Genomic DNA, 22,634 nt, shown 5'->3' with positions numbered 1-22,634 from the left:
ATTTCTGTCCAAGGATACAAAAAATATATCTAAAAAAATATAAAGGAAATAAAGATAAAAATGTGTAGATTTTAATTTGCATATGGATAGAGTTGAGCGAACACCTGGATGTTCGGGTTCGAGAAGTTCGGCCGAACTTCCCGGAAATGTTCGGGTTCGGGATCCGAACCCGATCCGAACTTCGTCCCGAACCCGAACCCCATTGAAGTCAATGGGGACCCGAACTTTTCGGCACTAAAAAGGCTGTAAAACAGCCCAGGAAAGAGCTAGAGGGCTGCAAAAGGCAGCAACATGTAGGTAAATCCCCTGCAAACAAATGTGGATAGGGAAATGAATTAAAAAAAAAAAAAAAAAAATGACCCAATATCAATTGGACAGAGGTCCCATAGCAGAGAATCTGGTTTCACGTCAGCAGAGAATCAGTCTCTTCATGCCATAGCAGAGAATCTGGCTTCATGTCAGCACAGAATCTGTCTTCATGTCATAGCAGAGAATCAGGCTTCACGTCACCCACCACTGGAACAGGCCACTGTCACACATTTAGGCCCCGGCACCCAGACAGAGGAGAGCGGTCCCGTAACAGAGAATCTGGCCTTATGTCAGCGCAGAATCTGTCTTCATGTCATAGCAGAGAATCAAGCTTCACGTCACCCACCACTGGAACAGGCCACTGTCACACATTTAGGCCCAGGCACCCAGGCAGAGGAGAGAGGTCCCGTAACAGAGAATCTGGCTTGATGTCAGCACAGAATCTGTCTTCATGTCATAGCAGAGAATCCGGCTTCATGTCACCCCCCACTGGAACAGGCCACTGTCACACATTTAGGCCCAGGCACCCAGGCAGAGGAGAGAGGTCCCGTAACAGAGAATCTGGCCTGATGTCAGCACAGATTCTGTCTTCATGTCATAGCAGAGAATCAGGCTTCACGTCACCCACCACTGGAACAGGCCACTGTCACACATTTAGGCCCAGGCACCCAGTCAGAGGAGAGAGGTCCCGTAACAGAGAATCTGTCCTTATGTCAACACAGAATCTGTCTTCATGTCATAGCAGAGAATCAGGCTTCACGTCACCCACCACTGGAACAGGCCACTGTCACACATTTAGGCCCAGGCACCCAGGCAGAGGAGAGAGGTCCCGTAACAGAGAATCTGGCCTTATGTCAGCACAGAATCTGTCTTCATGTCATAGCAGAGAATCAGGCTTCACGTCACCCACCACTGGAACAAGCCACTGTCACATATTTAGGCCCCGGCACCCAGACAGAGGAGAGAGGTCCCGTAACAGAGAATCTGGCCTTATGTCAGCGCAGAATCTGTATTCATGTCATAGCAGAGAATCAGGCTTCACGTCACCCACCACTGGAACAGGCCACTGTCACACATTTAGGCCCAGGCACCCAGGCAGAGGAGAGAGGTCCCGTAACAGAGAATCTGGCCTTATGTCAGCACAGAATCTGTCTTCATGTCATAGCAGAGAATCAGGCTTCACGTCACCCACCACTGGAACAAGCCACTGTCACATATTTAGGCCCCGGCACCCAGACAGAGGAGAGAGGTCCCGTAACAGAGAATCTGGCCTTATGTCAGCGCAGAATCTGTATTCATGTCATAGCAGAGAATCAGGCATCACGTCACCCACCACTGGAACAGGCCACTGTCACACATTTAGGCCCCGGCACCCAGACAGAGGAGAGCGGTCCTGTAACAGAGAATCTGGCCTTATGTCAGCGCAGAATCTGTCTTCATGTCATAGCAGAGAATCAGGCTTCACGTCAGCCACCACTGGAACAGGCCACTGTCACACATTTAGGCCCAGGCACCCAGGCAGAGGAGAGAGGTCCCGTAACAGAGAATCTGGCCTTATGTCAGCGCAGAATCTGTATTCATGTCATAGCAGAGAATCAGGCTTCACGTCACCCACCACTGGAACAGACCACTGTCACACATTTAGGCCCCGGCAACCAGACAGAGGAGAGGTTCATTCAACTTTGGGTTGCCCCACAATATAATGGTAAAATGAAATTAAAAATAGTATTGAATGAGGAAGTGCCCTGGAGTAGAATAATATATTGTTAAGGGGAGGTAGTTAATATCTAATCTGCACAAGGGATGGACAGGTCCTGTGGGATCCATGCCTGGTTCATTTTTATGAACGTCAGCTTGTAGACATTGTCTGTAATGACGCCCCCTGCCGTGCTGAATACACGTTCAGACAAAACGCTGGCCGCCGGGCAGGCCAGCACCTCCAAGGCATAAAAGGCTAGCTCTGGCCACGTGGACAATTTGGAGACCCAGAAGTTGAATGGGGCCGAACCATCAGTCAGTACGTGGAGGGGTGTGCACAGGTACTGTTCCACCATGTTAGTGAAATGTTGCCTCCTGCTAACACGTTCCGTATCAGGAGGTGGTGCAGTTAGCTGTGGCGTGGTGACAAAACTTTTCCACATCTCTGCCATGCTAACCCTGCCCTCAGAGGAGCTGGCCGTGACACAGCTGCATTGGCGACCTCTTGCTCCTCCTCTGCCTTCGCCTTGGGCTTCCACTGGTTCCCCTGTGACATTTGGGAATGCTCTCAGTAGCGCGTCTACCAACGTGCGCTTGTACTCGCCCATCTTCCTATCACTCTCCAGTGTAGGAAGTAAGGTGGGCACATTGTCTTTGTACCGGGGATCCAGCAGGGTGGCAACCCAGTAGTTTGCACACGTTAAAATGTGGGCAACTCTGCTGTCGTTGGCCAGGCACTGCAGCATGTAGTCGCTCATGTGTGCCAGGCTGCCCAGAGGTAAGGACAAGCTGTCCTCTGTGGGAGGCGTATCGTCATCGTCCTGTGTTTCCCCCCAGCCACGCACCAGTGATGGGCCCGAGCTGCTTTGGGTGCCACCCCGCTGTGAACATGCTTCATCCTCATCCTCCTCCACCTCCTCCTCATCCTCGTCCTCCTCGTCCTCCAGTAGTGGGCCCTGTCTGGCCACATTTGTACCTGGCCTCTGGTGTTGCAAAAAACCTCCCTCTGAGTCACTTTGAAGAGACTGGCCTGAAAGTGCTAAAAATGACCCCTCTTCCTCCTCTTCCTCCTGGGCCACCTCCTCTTCCATCATCGCCCTAAGTGTTTTCTCAAGGAGACATAGAAGTGATAACGCTGATAACGGCGTCATCGCCACTGGCCATGTTGGTGGAGTACTCGAAACAGCGCAACAGGGCACACAGGTCTCGCATGGAGGCCCAGTCATTGGTGGTGAAGTGGGTCTGATCCGCAGTGCGACTGACCCGTGCGTGCTGCAGCTGAAACTCCACTATGGCCTGCTGCTGCTCGCACAGTCTGTCCAGCATATGCAAGGTGGAGTTCCACCTGGTGGGCACTTTGCATATGAGGCGGTGAGCGGGAAGGCCGAAGTTACGCTGTAGCGCAGACAGGCGAGCAGCGGCAGGGTGTGAACGCCGGAAGCGTGAACAGACGGCCCGCACTTTATGCAGCAGCTCTGACATGTCGGGGTAGTTGCGAATGAACTTCTGCACCACCAAATTCAGCACATGCGCCAGGCAAGGGATGTGCGTCAAACCGGCTAGTCCCAGAGCTGCAACGAGATTTCGCCCATTATCGCACACCACCAGGCCGGGCTTGAGGCTCACCGGCAGCAACCACTCGTCGGTCTGTTGTTCTATACCCCGCCACAACTCCTGTGCGGTGTGGGGCCTGTCCCCCAAACATATGAGTTTCAGAATGGCCTGCTGACGTTTACCCCGTGCTGTGCTGAAGTTGGTGGTGAAGGTGTGTGGCTGACTGGATGAGCAGGTGGAAGAAGAGGAGGAGGAAGCTGAGTAGGAGGAGGAGGAGACAGGAAGCAAAGAATGTTGCCCTGCGATCCTTGGCGGCGGAAGGACGTGCGCCAAATAGCTCTCCGCCTGGGGCCCAGCCGCCACTACATTTACCCAGTGTGCAGTTAGGGAGATATAGCGTCCCTGGCCGTGCTTACTGGTCCACGTATCTGTGGTTAGGTGGACCTTGCCACAGATGGCGTTGCGCAGTGCACACTTGATTTTATCGGACACTTGTTTGTGCAGGGAAGGCACGGCTCTCTTAGAGAAGTAGTGGCGGCTGGGAACAACATACTGTGGGACAGCAAGTGACATGAGCTGTTTGAAGCTGTGTGTGTCCACCAGCCTAAATGACAGCATTTCATAGGCCAGTAGTTTAGAAATGCTGGCATTCAGGGCCAGGGATCGAGGGTGGCTAGGTGAAAATTTACGCTTTCTCTCAAATGTTTGTGAGATGGAGAGCTGAACGCTGCCGTGTGACATGGTTGAGATGCTTGGTGACGCAGGTGGTGGTGTTGGTGGTACATCCCATGTTTGCTGAGCGGCAGGTGCCAACGTTCCTTCAGAGGCAGAGGAAGAGGCCGAGGTGGCGGCAGCAGCAGCAGAAGAGGCCGAGGCGGCAGCAGCAGAAGAGGTAGCAGGGGGAGCCTGAGTGACTTCCTTGTTTTTAAGGTGTTTACTCCACTGCAGTTCATGCTTTGCATGCAGGTGCCTGGTCATGCAGGTTGTGCTAAGGTTCAGAACGTTAATGCCTCGCTTCAGGCTCTGATGGCACAGCGTGCAAACCACTCGGGTCTTGTCGTCAGCACATTGTTTGAAGAAGTGCCATGCCAGGGAACTCCTTGAAGCTGCCTTTGGGGTGCTCGGTCCCAGATGGTCAGTAGCAGGCGGAGTCTCTTGGCGGCGGGTGTTCTGATTTTTCCCACTGCTCCCTCTTTTGCTACGCTGTTGGCTCGGTCTCACCACTGCCTCTTCCTCCGAACTGTGAAAGTCAGTGGCACGACCTTCATTCCATGTGGGGTCTAGGACCTCATCGTCCCCTGCATCGTCTTCCACCCAGTCTTGATCCCTGACCTCCTGTTCAGTCTGCACACTGCAGAAAGACGCAGCAGTTGGCACCTGTGTTTCGTCATCATCAGAGACGTGCTGAGGTGGTATTCCCATGTCCTCATCATCAGGAAAAATAAGTGGTTGTGCGTTAGTGCATTCTATCTCTTCCACCCCTGGGGAAGGGCTAGGTGGATGCCCTTGGGAAACCCTGGCAGCAGAGTCTTCAAACAGCATAAGAGACTGCTGCATAACTTGAGGCTCAGACAGTTTCCCTGATATGCATGGGGGTGATGTGACAGACTGATGGGCTTGGTTTTAATGCGCCATCTGTGCGCTTTCTGCAGAAGACTGGGTGGGAGATAATGTGAACGTGCTGGATCCACTGTCGGCCACCCAATTGACTAATGCCTGTACCTGCTCAGGCCTTACAATCCTTAGAACGGCATTGGGCCCCACCAAATATCGCTGTAAATTCTGCTGGCTACTGGGACCTGAGGTAGTTCACTAGGACGTGTGGCTGTGGCAGAACGGCCACGTCCTCTCCCAGCACCAGAGGGTCCACTAACACCACCACGACCATGTCCACGTCCACGTCCGCGTCCCTTATTAGATGTTTTCCTCATTGTTCCCGTTCACCACAATTTTCAGAATGGCAAATTTGGGAATGCTTTTTCAACCCAGAACAAAAAGTCTGCTTTGACGGTCACTACAAATAACTTGACCAGCTAAAACTGTGCAGATTTGGTTGAATAGAGATGTGAGACCTGTTTTTTTTTGCGCTGTGTGACAGTTATAGGTTTAATCACAGAATGACACTTCTATCAGCACGCTAGCGTGTGTCTTAGGTTTTTCTGAATGATACTATCAATAACTTCAATGTAAGATTTTCTTTTTGGGATAGATTTCAAGTAGGCCTGAAATACCACAAACTAGTTATTTTCAGAATGGCAAATTTGGGAATGCTTTTTTAACCCAGAACAAAAAGTCTGCTTTGACGGTCACTACAAATAACTTGACCAGCTAAAACTGTGCCGATTTGGTAGAATAGAGATGTGAGACCTGTTTTTTTTTGCGCTGTGTGACAGTTATAGGTTTAATCACAGAATGACACTTCTATCAGCACGCTAGCGTGTGTCTTAGGTTTTTCTGAATGATACTATCAATAACTTCAATGTAAGATTTTCTTTTTGGGATAGATTTCAAGTAGGCCTGAAATACCACAAACTAGTTATTTTCAGAATGGCAAATTTGGGAATGCTTTTTTAACCCAGAACAAAAAGTCTGCTTTGACGGTCACTACAAATAACTTGACCAGCTAAAACTGTGCAGATTTGGTTGAATAGAGATGTGAGACCTGTTTTTTTTTGCGCTGTGTGACAGTTATAGGTTTAATCACAGAATGACACTTCTATCAGCACGCTAGCGTGTGTCTTAGGTTTTTCTGAATGATACTATCAATAACTTCAATGTAAGATTTTCTTTTTGGGATAGATTTCAAGTAGGCCTGAAATACCACAAACTAGTTATTTTCAGAATGGCAAATTTGGGAATGCTTTTTCAACCCAGAACAAAAAGTCTGCTTTGACGGTCACTACAAATAACTTGACCAGCTAAAACTGTGCAGATTTGGTTGAATAGAAATGTCAGGTCTATTTTTTAGGCGCTTGGTGACAGGCTCAACTTGCCCCTGATGTAATATATGGCCAAAAAATAACCAGACTGTTGATGGTTAAATGCACTTCGGTGACACAGGCTCAGCCTGCAGCTGATGTAGTATATGGCCAAAAAATAATCAGACTGTTGATGGTTAAATGCACTTGGGTGAAACAGGCTCAGCCTGCAGCTGATGTAGTATATGGCCAAAAAATAACCAGACTGTTGATGGTTAAATGCACTTCGGTGACACAGGCTCAGCCTGCAGCTGTTGTAGGATATAGCACAAAATAACCACACTATCGATGGTTAAATACACTTGGTGATAGCTCGTGCTGGCGCACCACAAGTCACAAAATGGCTGCCGATCACCCCAGAAAAAAAAGTGATCTAAAAACGCTCTGGGCAGCCTCAAAAAAGTGAGTAAGTCAATATTAGCACTTCAATGATCCACAGCTGCAGATCGATCACAGAATGAAGTCTTTTGGAGGAGTTAATCTGCCTAATCTCGCCCTAACGTCGCAGCTGCAACCTCTCCCTATACTGATCATAGCAGAGTGACGTGCGGCGCTACGTGACTCCAGCTTAAATAGAGGCTGGGTCACATGGTGCACTGGCCAATCACAGCCATGCCAATAGTAGGCAAGGCTGTGATGGCCTCTTGGGGCAAGTAGTATGATGCTTGTTGATTGGCTGCTTTGCAGCCTTTCAAAAAGCGCCAAGAAAGCGCCGAACACCGAACCCGAACCCGGACTTTTACGAAAATGTTCGGGTTCGGGTCCGTGTCACGGACACCCCAAAATTCGGTACGAACCCGAACTATACAGTTCGGGTTCGCTCATCCCTACATATGGAGTGTAATGATTGTCTATGCAGGAATTCTGTTCTAATTAATACTGTACATATGGGATCTCCTTGACTCAATCCACACACACTGCTGTCAGTGTTAAAGGGTGAAACAAGCTGTTCTTATTGTCACTGCATAATTGAAGGATGTGTGGAGGAGCAGTACCAGGAAGATCAGGGCAGAGATTGATGGATATGGGCAAGATCTGTGCCGGGAAGATCGGGCAGAGATGAAGGGATGTGGGGAGATTTATTAGATGTATTTGTGATTAGATGATAATTGCTAATAAACAAAAAATACTTAAAATAATAATTGATAAATTATAACAAGTAATTAATAAATTGCCTGCTTGGTTTTGCTAAATCCTACAGTGCTGTTGATAACAAGTATGCAAGTGTAGCCGAGCTGAGTTAGTTGAGGTATTTCATTCAGCCTTCCTTTTACTTACTGCTTCATCTGATTATCTGCTGAACCACCATTATAATCGCCTATTTAATTATTTATACACATTTGGTTTTGTATCTTTAACCTTACTGTGTATGTAAATTATTGCATAGTTGAACTAACTCTACTCTGCTACTCTTGTAGCATTGCTTTATCTAGAGCAGATTGACTCTGCCAGACCAGACAGGTAATAGAGTGGGCAGAGATGGAGGGAAGTGGAGGAGCGGGCAGAGATGGAGGGATGCCGGGATGAATGCTACCAGGAAGAGCTGGGCAGAGATTGATGGATGTGGGGAAGATCTGTGCCAGGAGGATCGGGCAGAGATGGAGGGATGATGAGGATTGGGCAGAGAGGTAGGCATGTGGAGGAGCGGGCAGAGATGGAGGGATGCGGAGATATACCGTACCACGAAGAGCAGAGCAGAGACTGATGGATATGGGGAAGATCTGTGCCAGGAGGATCATGCAGAAATGGTCATGTAGAAAAGGTGTGGAGGAGCAGGCAGAGATGGAGGGATGCCAAGAGGAGTGGTGCCAGGAGGGGAGGATCATAAATGGAGAGATAAAGGGAGGAGCGGTACCAGGAGAGCAGGCAGATATGGAGGGATGGCGGGTGGAGTGGGCAGATGTGGAGAGATGCTGAGAGGAGCGGTGCCAGAATGAGTGGGTCAGAGATAGAGGGATGCTGGGAGGAGCAGTAGATACAACTCTAGGATCATCTATCAGAATGCTGCAAGTGTTTATTGCCTGTCCTACTATACTGTAGCTCCATGCTCCATCTGCTGGTGGTAAAATCACATTACACCCTTGATTTTTCTAGCAATTCTTTTAACGCGATCTACTACTTAAGGAAACACGATACCGCTATGCGCTCACGCGATGCCCCTGTGATCGCTAGCGCTGCTACATCTGTAATTCCATAGAACATGTTTCCACTGCTCCAGAGTCCAGTAGTGGTGATGGAGTTTTTGTGCTGATGTTCATGCTAGAGGAGGCTTGGAAGTCTGCAGTTATTGAGTTAGCAAATTGTTGGTGAACTATACACCACAGAGTTCAGTGACCGAACTCTGTGATTTTATGTGGTCTGCCACTTCATAGCTAAGTTGCCAGGGTTCCTAAATGCTTCCACTTTGTAATACTGATACTCACAGTTGGAAGAAATTTCACAAACGGAATTGTTGCAATAGTAGCATCTTATTACAGTACCACATTGGAATTGGGTGAGCTCTTTAGAGCTAGCTAGTCTCTCACCTTCAGCTCCAGGTGATTTCTTCACTCAGCAGCAATAAAGGGTAATCTAAAAAAAAATCTCACTGTGTTTTAAACGCTCTCCCCTTGAAGGTAGCCGACAAGGTCGTCACTCAGGTGCTGCCCAAAGTATATGAGAAACTTAGTAAACCTATGACAAGCTTCTTACACAAGTTCTCTAATGCTCTTCTCCATTAATCTTTAGAAATTGTTACTGAAAGTTATACGTTTTTGCTCTAGTTATGACATTGTGATTTCTCTTAGGAACACGAGCAGGGCTGTGTACAGTCCATCATTAGTCAAACTGATGTTATCCTTGGTGCATTCGTGGGTAAAATACATCACTGCACACCCAGGGACTGGATCATATGCTCAGATCAACCAATAAATATTGCAGCGGCAGTAGGGCTTTCCACCCATTACAGTAAAGACTGACATGATTAAAGTAAATTGACTGTAAAATGTTATACTGAAAAACATTGATGCACTGTAAATCTAAAGGTGTACCGAGAAAGCGGTCATGAATTAATTAAGAGTCACCTCATTACCAGCCATATGTTACACTAGAACCTATTTAAAGGCCTCTTCCTGCAGATAAATGGAAAGGTTTTCCTTCATTACATCTCTATACAAACAACTAAATCGGTTTCATCAATTTTATTTCAACTCCTCGAAATTGATAACTACAGAAGCATAAAAGATTACAGTGGTCATAGTGCTGCCTTGTATGATATTGCCAAAAGTTGTGACCTTGTAGAATGGAGACTGACATTACTTTATCTTTCCATAGACAATTAAGTAATGAGCTAATGGATTGTCACAGGAATGAGAGAATGTTTTCCCCTGATGCAAATATCAGAGCGTTGGACTGTAAAGCACCATACAGAGACTCTCTACAACAGATTTGCTTCGATACCTGACCTGTGTTGTTTTATTTCTCACTAATGTACAGCATTAGTGGAGGCAAGTCAGGCAAGAGCTTCCGCAGATTGCTGAGTTATAAAGATATTAGCTTTACCTATATATATAAAAAAAAAAAAAAAAAAAGCAAAGCAATAGTCTAAATCACATCTTCGGAACAAAAATGAAGCAAAAAAACCTGTCCAATTTGCAATCATACAGAATAAAACGTAATGCCTGTATTAGTAGATAGTTGATTTGCCTAATCATTTCTGTGTTATTTCTCCTGAATATTTCTGAATGCATTGACAACGGGGCATTGTCAGCACTGATTGGACAATGTCTGAGTTTATACACACAGCTGGCAACACCTATTTGTCAATTTATTGATTCATTTCCAGGCAGAATAACAGAGGAAGCCTTGATGAAACCAGGTATAAAGGCAATACTTGTAGAGCTTTCATACCCACATTGATCATAGTCTCTTTTGTGCTTTAAACTGCTTCTTTCTAATAGGCAATCTAAATCTATTCTTGCATGTTCCACCTTAATATTAGTTCTTTATATACCTTTCCACCATCATTTGTTGTATTAAAGATGTAGCAGCTCTCAACCTGAGTGTGATATCATGTCACACCGTAATATCAGGTCTCAAAAGCCATAGAAAAAGTCTGATGGCGATCTATGTATATACACTGGTAATGCTACCAAATCTTTACCCATAAAACGATATATCAATCTGCTCAGCTCCTCCTGCTCTATAAAATTTTGCTATATCTGTACTATTTTTCATTGTGTATTATGTCTTGGTGATGCATTCAGGCCTTGGTCTAGGCCTTGAAATTTTCGTATCAAGTAGGCGTTCTTGTGACCTTATAATGCGTCTAAGACATGTTTGTTTAATTGCTTTGTGTTTTTTTAATCATTTTTAAACTAGTTTGCATTTTTACCTTTTTGTATATTCAGTGAAGATTATACTTGTATTTATTAGTTGAAATGACACATGCATGTGCACTTTTGCAATTTTTTGGGATGCTTTCAAATTAGTATTATGGCACCATACAGAGTTCTAAAAAAGATGCTCCAGAATTAATTTCATGAGGGATATTAATATTTACTAAAATATACATACCAGGAGAGATGACAGTTCTTCTTTAAAAAGGACATGTTTATAAGTACCTCTTAGAAACATTTTGACTTGGCAAGATTTTCCCACTCTTCTTTGCAAAAACACTCCAAATCTGTCAGATTGCGAGGGCATCTCCTGTGCACAGCCATCTTCAGATCACCCCACAGATTTTCAATCGGATTCAGGTCTGGGCTCTGGCTGGGCCATTCCAAATCTTCTTCTGGTGAAGCCATTCTTTTGTTGATTTGGATGTATGCTTTGGGTCATTGTCATGCTGAAAGATGAAGTTCCTCTTCATGTTAAGCTTTCTAGCAGAAGCCTGAAGGTTTTGTGCCAATATTGACTGTTATTTGGAACTGTTCATAATTCCCTCTAGATTAACTAAGGCCCCAGTTCCAGCTGAATAAAAAACAGCCCCAAAGCATGATGCTGCCACCACCATGCTTCACTGTGGATATGGTGTTCTTTTGGTGATGTGCAGTGTTGTTTTTGGGCCAAACATATCTTTTGGAATTATGGCCAAAAAGTTCAACCTTGGTTTCATCAGACCATAGCACCTTTTCCCACATGCTTTTGGGAGACTTCAGATGTGTTTTTTCAAAATGTAGCCTGGCTTGGATGTTTTTTTTCGTAAGAAAAGGCTTTCGTCTTGCCACTCTACCCCATAGCCCAGACATGGCCAGGGGCGTAACTAAAGTCTCATGAGCAGGAGACAGCGGACGTGAGCATGTGAGCGTCTGACGACAGACGCTAGGCTCCGCCCCTCCTCCCCCTGCTCGCTCACCAGCCCGTCTGCCTGCCGCTACCACGATGTGTATTCTGTGCCTGCTGACACCGATACCTTAGACATCTGGATCTTGACCGCCTCTCTTCCTCCCCTGCTTGTCTGCTGGCCTGCCGCTGCTGGACGTTGGATGTCGACATTTCGATGCCTTGGGGGGTGAGATTCCTCTGTGTGAGGAGCGGCGCTGCTGTTGTCCCTATGAGCTGATGTGAGGTTGGGAGCCGGGGTTCTGGTCTGGTGTGTGGAGAGGGCAAACGCCTGTGAAGACGTCTTGGTGCTGTTTGAAGTCTGGGTGAGAGCCGAGTTTTTAGAGGGAGGCCTTTGCCAGTGAGAGACGGTTCAGAGGAGAAGAACGGGTGTTTTTTCCTGGACAGTGGGATTCCTCTCACAGTAGGGAAGCCGTGATATAACCGTAGACGTGAGGTACGAGAGGGGATGGAAGTTGGAGATTGGACAGAAAGAAAAAAGTATAGATATTGAGACACATATTTTGACACAGGAAAATGGGACTGCGGGTATTACGAGAGAACAAGGAGCCCCTGTGATAGTTGCAGAGATGGTTGCAAAAATGATGAAAGATATATTTGACACAGATTGGGGCTGTTCAAACTGACTTTAGCGTAATACGCGATGAGTTGGAGAAAATAAGACAGCGATTACATGAGATGGAAAAAAGGATCCCGTCTCTGGAGCATTCTGTCGAAAAATTAGAGAAGGAGGTTGTATCTCTAAAACAGATAAATAATAAAATGGAACAAAAATTAATAAATCAAGAAGATAGATCACGAAGAACAAATATAAGATGTGTAGGGATTCCAGAAGGGGAAGAAGGGGATAATTGTATAGAATTTATTGAGCGATGGATAAAGGAGAACTGTAAGGGGGGTACCCTTTCTCCCCTGTTCGCTATTGAAAGAGCACATAGGGTTCCCATAAATAAGAGGGTTCCTGGGGATTACCCTAGACACATGTTGGTGAAATGTTTACTTTCCAAGGATCGAGATACAATATTGTCTGACGCTAGAACCTCTGAAAAATACCAGATACAGGGTGTAAAGATAAGACTGTTTCCAGATTACTCAGAAGATACTGACGCACGCAGGAAGGAGTTTATAATTGTAAAAAAGAGACTAAGGAATGCAGGCCTGAAATATAGTTTGCTCTTTCCTGCAAAGTTAAGGGTGGAAGGATAATAAAGGAAGGATTGAATTCTTCCAGACTCCTATAGAAGTTAACAAATGGGCGGATAGGATGGGTTTTTGAGGGGGTGGGGTAGGAGGGGGAACAGGGAGCCATTATGCTAAGTAATGGAGCTGCCTCGACTGCTGACCAGCAGAGGGGGGAGCTATTCAGAAGTGAGGGGGGGTGCGGAGGGTGGTATCTTGGAGAAGAGAGAGGGGTTGTGTTTTTTTTTTTTTTTCTTTATCTTCCCTCTCTGCTAGATGATTAAGATTCTTTCGTTAAATGTGAGAGGTTTGTGAGAGAGAGTAAAGAGATACGCTATCCTTGAGTGGATGAAAAGGATTTTGCCAGCCATCGTTTGCCTCCAAGAGACACACTTAGTTAAAGATTCGTTAAGGTGGTTGGAGAAGAGATGGGTAGTGGAAGGGTACCATTCGGTATATACTACTTATTCTAGAGGGGTCTCAATTTTGATACATAATAAGATTACATTTGAGTGTGTTGCATATGAGGCGGACGACTGTGGTAGGTACCTCTTCTTACAATGTAACATAGAAAGGGTTAAAATGGTAATCGCAAATATATATATTCCACCACAATATAAGCCAGATGTGTTGTATGAGTTGCATAGATTTATGTTGAATAGACAAGAATGTATAATGATTGCGATAGGAGATTATAATGCTGTAATGGATCCACTCAGGGATAGAAGGTCTGGCAGAGGGGGAAGAATACAAAATGTAGATTTGTTTAAACTGGCCTTGGAGTTTAACTGGGCTGATGTTTGGCGCTATCTGAACCCGGAAGAAACCATGTATTCTTGTTATTCTAAATCACATCAAACATGGTCAAGAATAGACATGGTTTTGGGAAATAAACACTTAATGTCCCAAAATAGGATTAAGATAAAGTACTTGCCTATGGCCTTATCCGATCATAGTGCTGTGGTAATGGAATTGGACTTGAACAGAAAACAAAATTTGCCAATGTTTAAGTTCAATCCTCATTGGTTATCATTAATCCCAGATATAGAAAGTATATTGGTGGAATAAAAAAATTTTTTCCAGGAGAATAATAACTCTGCTAATAAATTGATAGTCTGGGATACTGCCAAGGCATATCTAAGAGGACTTCTGTTTAAAAAGGTGAATTATTGGAAAAAAATTACTAAAGAAAAATGGAATTTAGAGGAATTTCTTTTTAGAAGAAGCAAGATTAGCATGTATAATGAATCCTACTGGAAATAACAAGAAAAAATGGGAGGAGGAATATGAAAAGCTATCAGATAGAGAGAACTAGAAAAGAATTGTTCTTCCAAGGGTTTCAGTTAGCCTCAGAGGGAGAAAAGGTTGGGAAAGTTTTAGCAGGTATAGTAAAAAACCAAAAAGGGAAATCATGGATAGGGGCGATTAGAGATAATAGGGATGTAATAGTCAGTTCACCTGAAGGAATTTAAAAAGTTTTTGTGGATTATTTTCAGGAACTTTATAAGTCTAGGGTACAATATACAAAAAAAGATCTGGATCAATATTTTGATCAGATTTGCCTGAGAGAGATATCTAGGGTCCAAAAGGAATACCTGGAAAAAGAAATATCTATTTTAGAAATAGAAGAGGTTTTAGGCACGGTGAAACCCGCAAAAACACCAGGGTATGCTGGACTCCCTTTTGAAATATATAAGACCTTTGCGCAGTTGTTAATACCAGAATTAAGAGCGACACTGTGTGAGGCCCAAAAAATAGGTGACTTACCAGACAATTATTACATTAATTCCAAAACAGGGTAAAGAACCCTGGTTCATATAGACCAATATCTCTGTTAAATACGGACGATAAAATTTTGGCAAAGGTTTTGGCAGGTAGGCTTTCTAAGGTGATTAAAGGTATAGTTCATGAAGATCAGACAGGTTTTATACCCGGAAGAACGATATACTCAAATATAAGAAGGCTGTACCTCAATATTGAAGCTAATAAAATAGAAACTGGCGACAAAGCTATACTCTCATTAGATGCTCAAAAGGCATTTGATTGTATCGAGTGGGAGTATTTATCAGCAGTTTTACAAAGGGTTGGTATAGGGGAGGGATTTATAAGATGGATTCAACTTATATATTCCAACCCGAGGTCTAGGGTGATGGTGGATGGGAGCTTGTCCCTGCCTTTTTCCCTTTATAGGGGCACCAGGCAGGGATGCCCTCTCTCCCTATTACTATTTGCTATCGCAATAGAACCCTTGGCATCTAAAATAAGAAATGATAAGGAGTTTGAAGGTTTTTTAATATGGGGAAGGAAAAGAAAAATTATCTATGTATGCCGATGATATTTTATTATTTATGCACAACACTGGGGATGAGTTCAATAGAGTAATAGATATAATAGATAGAAGTTTTTTTTTTTCTGGTTTAAACATTAATTGGGGGAAATCCCATATGATGTTATTAGGGAATGGGCAACCACAGAATGGCTCAAGGGTGCATGTGCTTGAGAAACACGAGAGTTTTAAATATTTAGGTATACAAATTTCTAGAAATGTAGAAGATTATGAAAAGTTAAATGTACTCCCCCTAATAAAAGAACTTAAAACTAAAACACATATTTGGAAAAGGTTACCGTTATTAATTCAGGGTCGGGTGAATTTAATAAAAATGATTTTTCTCCCAAAAATACTGCATGTTTTACAGAATGCCCCAATGAGATTGGCGATTTTTTTTTTTTAGGTTATTAGATAGTTTAATGGGGGATTTTATTTGGAAAGGTGCCATCCCTAGGTTAAAGAGAGAAGTTCTTCAGCTTCCAGTAAGAGAGGGTGGAGATTAGCAGTCCCTAACAGTTTTTTTTATTATTTGATAACACAATATAGTCAGATAAAGGGAAGTTTAAATGGTTTAGTGGGTAGGGAAGAATTATTGAAAATGGGTTGGAGAGGGGAAACAAATCACTTAGAGGTTTTGGAGTCAGGAACACTGGGGAAAAATACCACAGAAAATCGTATATTGAATTTAATGGAATATATATGGGTGGAAGTTAAAAAAAATATTAGATATTAAAGGTTATTTGCATTATACTCCTATTTAAAAAAATATTAATTTAAAGGAATTGCAAAAGATTAGGTCCTATATAGACTGGGATAAAAAGGGGATGAAATATCTAGGTCAAGTACTTGAGGAAGATAAACTGAAGGATTTCGGCACCTTGATAAGGGAGTTTGGGATCCCCCAAAAGGATATCTATAAATATTTTCAGCTTAAAAATGCTATGCGGACATCGGTGAACTTAGATAAATATAGAAGGGAACAATCAGAATACATAAATTTACTAATGGAGGAGAAAAAAGAAGAACAACGGCAAAAAGATATGGGATTTTGATGGAAGGAAGAAAAAAAATACGGATTACAATACTTGCTAGAGGAAAATGGGAAAAAGAGCTTCTGTCTTTTACGGAAGAAAAATTGAATGATGCTCTTAAAAGCTATACTATGGTGTCGGAAAGGGGTTCACATAAAATATCTCCGTTTTTTAAAGTTCATAGGCTGCATCGATCTCCTTGGGCGTTAAAAAGAATGGGTGTGAGAACCTCTGATAAGTGCCCAAAATGTAGGGGAGAGAAGGTGGATCTCATACATTGGTTGTGGAGATGCCCCAAACTCTTTAGGTATTGGAAAGAAATTGCAGAGATTGTATCGGTATTTCTGGGTTTTCAAGTTTTTGAAGACCCAGTAGTCTGTATTATTAGGGGCTACAGAACATCTTAAACTAAATAAAGAGATACGATTGGTTTTAGGTAAAGTATTATTTCAAGCCAGACTTCTCATACTCCGGAAATGGGTAAATCGAAATCCTTCTACAGTGGGACAGTGGCAAGAATCAGTCGCTAATTTGATTAAATTGGAACGGGTCTCTGAGAGATATAGTTAGAGAGCAGAAAAAATGTATAAAATATGGAAAAAATTGTTGAACTAGGGCCAGATATGTGCGTTTTTTTTGTTTTTGTTTTTTTTCTCTCTCTTTCTCCAAAGGGTGGGGGGTGGGTACTTGGGGTAAAATGTTGTTGTATTCTTGATATATGTAATATGGATTTTCGGAGTTTTCTGATTTTGTATATGTTCTTTATATAACTGAGATAATCTCTTTCTTACCTGACCATAAATTATAAACTGTGAAAATATAAATAAAAAAATAAATAAAAAAAGAATACGGGAGATTGTTGTCACATGTACCACGCAGCCAGTACTTGCCAGATATTCCTGCAGCTCCTTTAATGTTGCTGTAGGCCACTTGGTAGCCTCACATACCAGTTTTCTTCTCGTCTTTTCATCAATTTTGGAGGCATGTCCAGTTCTTGGTAATGTCACTGTTGTGCCATATTTTCTCCACTTGATGATGACTTCACTGTGTTCCATGGTATATCTCAGGCATCCTCAAACTGCGGCCCTCCAGCTGTTGCAAAACTACAACTCCCAGCATGCCCGAACAGCCTACAGGTATCAGCCTACAGCAGTGCATTGTGGGAGTTGCAGTTTTACAACAGCTGGAGGGCCGGAGTTTGAGGATGCCTGGTATATCTAATGCCTTGGAAATTCTTTTGTACCCTTCTCCTGACTGATACCTTTTAACAATGAGATCCCTCTGATGCTTTGGAAGCTCTCTGTGGACCATGGCTTTTGCTGTGGGATGCGACTAAGAACATTTTAAGAAAGACCAACTAGAGCAGCTGAACTTTATTTGGGGTTACTCAGAGGCACTTTAAATGATGGCAGGTGTATGATGTGATTGCTTAATTCTGAGCACAGCTACATCCCCAGTTATAAGAGGGTGTGCAAACTTATGCAACCACATTATTTAAGTTTTTTTAGTTTTCTTCCCTCCACCTAAAAGATTTCAGTTTGTTTTTCAATTGAGTGGTACAGTTTATAGGTCACATTAAAGGTGGAAAAAGTTCTAAAATGATTTATCTTTGTCTCATTTTTTTACTTCACAGAAACCTGACATTTTAAGAGGTGTGTAGACTTTTTATATCTACTGTGTGTATATATATATATATATATATATATATATATATATACAGTATATATACATGAAAAAGTAATTGTCAGTCAGATGGGCTTTTGAAAGACAACCACAATCTCAGATTTCTCCAATAACATGGTTGCACATTTATTGGAAAAGTCAGCAATTTAATTGTAATGAACGTGAGCAAATGCAAGATACACTATATGGATAAATGTAATGGGACACATCTCTTAATCATTGAATTGAGGTGTTTTATTCAGTCCCATTGCCATAGGTGTGTAAAAATCCAGCATCTAGCCATACAGTCTGCCTCTACAAACATTATTTTTTAAGGAATGGGTCGTTCAAATCAGCTTACTGAATTTAAGCGTAATACTATAATATGATACCTCCACTGCAAGTCAGTTCATTACATTTCGTTCCTCCTAAATATTCCACGATCATTTGAGACTAGTATTATTTCAAAGTGCAAGCATTTAAGAACTGCAGCAACTCAGCCATGAAGTGGCAAACCACATAAAGTTAAAAAGCAGGGTCCTAAGTGTTAAGTGGCATAGTGCATAAAAGTCACCAACACTACGCTGACTCAGTAACTGCAGACTTCTAAACGCCTCCTCAGGCATTAACTTCAACATAATAAGTGCAATGGGAGCTTCATGGCCTTGGTTTCCATTGCCGAACAGCTGCATGCAAGCCTTACATCACCAAACATAATGCCAAGTGTTGGATGGAGTGATATAAAGCACACCACCACTGGACTCTGAAGCAATGAAGCGTGTTCTGTGGAGTGACAAATCACTTCTTTATCGGCAGTCTGATGGACAAGTCTGGGTTTGGCAGGAGAGATGTCCCGAACTATTCGCCGGCGAACAGTTCCCGGCGAACATCGCTTGTTCGCGTTCGCCGCGGCGGGCGAACATATGCGATGTTCGGTCCTCTCCCTATACATCATCATTGAGCAAACTTTGACCATGTACCTCACAGTCAGCAGACACATTCCAGCCAATCAGCATACCCTCCCTCCCAGACACTCCCACCTCCTATCAAAAATCAAGGACAGCATCCATCTTAGATTCATTCGGAAGCTGCAGTGTCACAAATTTGACTAGGTTGTAATCGCAATGCGATTAATACAGGTTATATTAATCGCATTGCGAATTCAACTTAGAGCTGGGTTCCTAATGGTTGTATTGCTAGAATATAACGAAGATTGAGAATATAGTGCTATATTCATTATATTCGTCAATTCTAGCAATACAACCATTAGGAACTCAGATCTAAGTTGTAATCGCAATGTGATTAATACAAGTTATATTAATCGCATTGCGAATTCAACTTAGAACTGGGTTCCTAATGGTTGTATTGCTAGAATATAACGAAGATTGAGAATATAGTGCTATATTCGTTATATTCATCAATTCTAGCAATACAACCATTAGGAACTCAGATCTAAGTTGTAATCGTAATGCGATTAATACAGGTTATATTAATCGCATTGCGAATTCAACTTACCACACTCTGCGTCAACTACGTAATTTTCCATGGGAGTTTTGCCATGGATCCCCCTCCGGCATGCCACAGTCCAGGTGTTTGTCCCCTTGAAACAACTTTTCCATCACTATTGTGGCCAGAAAGAGTCCCTGTGGGTTTTAAAATTCGCCTGTCTATTGAAGTCTATGGCGGTTCGCCCGGTCGCGAACATTCGCGGAAGCTCGCGTTTGCCGTTCGCGAACGGAAAAGTTTATGTTCGCGACATCTCTATTTGGCAGTAGAGCATTACCTACATTGTGCCAACTGTAAAGTTTGGCAAAAGAGGTATAATGCTGTGGGTTTGTTTTTCAGGGGTTGGTCTTGATCCTTCAGTTCCAGTGAAGGAAAATCTTAATCAAGACATTTGGGACAATTGTATGCTTCCAACTTTGAGGGAACAATTTGGGGAAGGCCCTTTCTCTATTCCAGCATGACTCAAGTGCACACAGCAAGGTTCATAAACAAACGGTTTGGTGACTTGAAAGTACATGACTGGGCCACACAGAGCCCTGACCTTAAACCCATCAAACACCTTTGGGATGAACCAGAATGGAGACTGTGAGATTGACCCTCTCATTCAACATCAGTGTCTGATCTCACAAAGGCTCTCCTGGATGGGTGGACAAACAAATTTCACAGAAACACTCAAAAATCTTCTAGGAAGCCTTCCCAGAAGAGTGTAAGCTCTTTTAGCTGCAAAGTGGGGAACCAATCTATATTAAGGCCTGTTAATTTATAATGGGTTATCATAAAAGCTCCTGTAGGTGTAATGTGTAGGTTTCTTGATACTTTTGTCCATACAGTGTACTCCTGGTGTTGCTTATCTTTCATAAACCAAAAAAACTGGACATGAAAAAAAATCTAACTTTTCCCAGGATCACTTGCAAAAGTCATTGTGGTGATAGTAGCCATAGATCATATATTGTCCAAAATTATATAATTTGCAAAATGTTTGATGTCAGTTTTCTTTAAGTCTGCATTGCTGTACTTTGCACCAAATTTATCAAAGGGTGCACATTGTTTGTTAAATTCTCTGAATCTTTAAAGGGGTTGTGCAAGAATGGGTGGGTTTGGGAAAAAAAAAAAACATTCATTCACAATCCCTTTAAACTTATCACTTGTCTGGAAATGCTACTCCAATTTTTGTTTATGTCATCTCCCTGCTGAAGTGGCAGTAGGACTTTTTTTATAATGACTTTTTAATAAAGTCTCAGTCATAACTCTGGAGTGAAACGTATTGGCATAGCTAATCACACCCACTTTTTCACAGAGTTTTCAGAACAGGAATGTAAAAAAATCTAAAAGCCCTATTTTGCAAGTTTTATGAAGTGTTGGGCTTGATAAATTCCTCTCTAGCCTGTAGACATTTATGATGTACCCAGCCTCAGGTGTCTGGGGTCCTACCTTCAGGATTTCACTTATCTAACCCCAATTATGCACGGTGAAGTGATCAGCAGCCTGAATATCATTGTGTAGATTTAATAGAGAGCAGAGTATGTAGCTACTTGGCTCTCTCTACTAAAGTCCATAGGTTGTATGGAGGGAGCCTTGACATAAAAGTGAAGACTGGATAGACCTCCTGTTTTCTACTGCATTCACTATTCTAAGATTATGTTTTCATGACAGTGAATCATTACCCAAATACATTTTATATGCTTTATACAAGATCTGCATGCCTGATTTATGGTTGCAGGAGGCTTTTTTACTATTAGTTTTTTATGACATAGTTAGATTGCCAATATTATCATTATTTCTTCATTCTAGAACTGCTCCTGCATTTACTGTAATTGTAAAATCATAGGATACATGTAAATGATGACATGAACAAAGGAAAAGACCCTAAATTATGGTAGCATTTAAAATAGTTTTTTTTTCTTTTTTTAATTTGCTGCTAACATCTATTGACGGTATGGAAAAAAAGAAACCATCATTTACAAGACATCGGCTTTTAGTATCTGACAAAATATTAGCATGTCATCATGTCCTGTGGAAAGTTTCATTATCACCCAAAGTCACAGAAGAGCGGAGCACTGAGTCGCTAATCCAATACTAAGTGCTCAATATTTTCTTGATGAATTCTCACTTTCTGTATGCATAAAATCAAAACCAAGCTCTCCGGCAATTGATTTTGTTCAAAGAAATATGCTTTAAGCACTGAAGCTAATTACAATTTTTGATTAAAACATAAACACAGCAGAGCGATATTGGAAGTGTAGTCAGACACACAAATTCTCAAATTTTCACTAATTTACATCTACTAAGGTAAAGCTATGGCAGTGTCAGTTAGTTTTCATAGATATAAACGTAAAAAATATCAAACATAAAACAATCAAAATGAAGGGTACAACTTTATAGTTTCATATGTATCCATACAGAAATCACCTTCCAAATCTGGTCTCATTAATAAACATGTTACATATATTTCAGTGTGCTACACTTCATAACACCTTCAGGCTCCTGAATAATTACTTATTCAACTTCTACATTCAGTAGAAGACAGATTAATCTAAATATTCCTGTATGAATTTTTGAGATTTTATTTTCCATAATTAGCTGCACATATTAATTTAACATTAGCCTTTACAACTTTGCAAGGGCTTTTCTTACCTTTGAAATGAAGGGTCACCTGAGCAGCTACAAAGTGTTCCCTTTATTTTCCTCTTCTGCCTTTGGAATAGGTTCGGTTTGTTGGACCTATTGGAAGTTATATACAGAGATATCAATGGCAGCACTTGGAATCACATAGCAAATACCTGCATGATCTCTTTATTCCATGTCCGTTAGGGTTACTTCAATCACTATCCTATTGCAAAGACTTTTGTGTTTTCCAGAAAGCATGCACTGTGTAAACATAGATCTAGTATGCCTTAATGAGACAAGTTTAACAGCACTTAGCATAAGCCAAGAAGTCCTCCTAAAAACATAGCAGCAATTTTTTACTCCATTTTGTATACGGCATGAAATCTTTTGGAATGTGATCCCACAAAAGAAGAAAGCCTGGAATGTTGTCCAATCACACTAGGCTATTGTATTACAGGG

General features: G+C 42.5%; 1 protein-coding gene across 1 annotated transcript in view; it reads right to left on the bottom strand.

Annotated features, from left to right (window-relative positions):
- LOC120991495 (protein FAM240B-like) overlaps window positions 1–22,250 on the bottom strand; it is a 97,946-nt gene extending 75,696 nt beyond the window's left edge. The window contains exon 1 of the mRNA XM_040420302.1: window positions 22,203–22,250. The gene's annotated coding sequence lies outside the window, so the exon portion shown is untranslated. The remainder of the gene's footprint in view (window positions 1–22,202) is intronic.
- Between the last annotated feature and the right edge of the window lie 384 nt (window positions 22,251–22,634).

Source organism: Bufo bufo, chromosome 2, assembly GCF_905171765.1.
Source record: "Bufo bufo chromosome 2, aBufBuf1.1, whole genome shotgun sequence".
Taxonomy (NCBI): Eukaryota; Metazoa; Chordata; class Amphibia; order Anura; family Bufonidae; genus Bufo; species Bufo bufo.
This window is presented reverse-complemented; position numbering and strand designations above follow the sequence as displayed.